This window comes from Physeter macrocephalus, chromosome 20 (assembly GCF_002837175.3).
Source record: "Physeter macrocephalus isolate SW-GA chromosome 20, ASM283717v5, whole genome shotgun sequence".
NCBI classification, from domain to species: domain Eukaryota; kingdom Metazoa; phylum Chordata; class Mammalia; order Artiodactyla; family Physeteridae; genus Physeter; species Physeter macrocephalus.
The window spans coordinates 99,765,390-99,766,335 of NC_041233.1; positions in this window are offsets into that span (position 1 = coordinate 99,765,390).

Here is a 946-nt window from a genome sequence, read left to right on the forward strand (position 1 = left end):
AAACGACCAATGGCATTTTTCACAGAACTAGAACAAAAAATTTCACGATTTGTGTGGAAACACAAAAGACCCCGAATAGCCAAAAGAATCTTGAGAAAGAAAAACGGACCTGGAGGAATCAGGCTCCCAGACTTCAGACTATACTACAAAGCTACAGTAATAAAGACAGTATGGTACTGGCACAAAAACAGAAATATAGATAAATGGAACAGGATAGAAAGCCCAGAGATAAATGCACACACATATGGTCACCTTATCTTTGATAGATGATGCATGAATATACAATGGAGAAAAAACAACTTCTTCAATAAGTGGTGCTGGGAAAACTGGACAGCTACATGTAAAAGAATGAAATTAGAACACACCCTAACACCATACACAAAAATAAACTCAAAATGGATTAGAGACCTAAATGTAAGACCGGACACTACATGTAAAAGAATGAAATTAGAACACACCCTAACACCATACACAAAAATAAACTCAAAATGGATTAGAGACCTAATTGTAAGACCGGACACTATAAAACTCTTAGAGGAAAATATAGGAAGAACACTTTATGACATCAATCACAGCAAGATCCTTTTTGACCCACCTCCTAGGGAAATGGAAATAAAAACAAAAATAAACAAATGGGACCTAATGAAACTTCAAAGCTTTTGCACAGCAAAGGAAACCATAAACAAGACGATAAGACAACCCTTAGAATGGGAGAAAATATTGAGCTAATGCAGCTCAATATCGAAAAACCAAATAACCCAATCCAAAAATGGGCAGAAGACCTAAGTAGACATTTCTCCAGAGAAGATATACAGATTGTCAACAAACACATGAAAGGATGCTCAACATCACTAATCATTAGAGAAATGCAAATCAAAACTACAATGAGGTATCACCTTACACCAGTCAGAATGGCCATCATCAAAAAATCTACAAACAATAAATG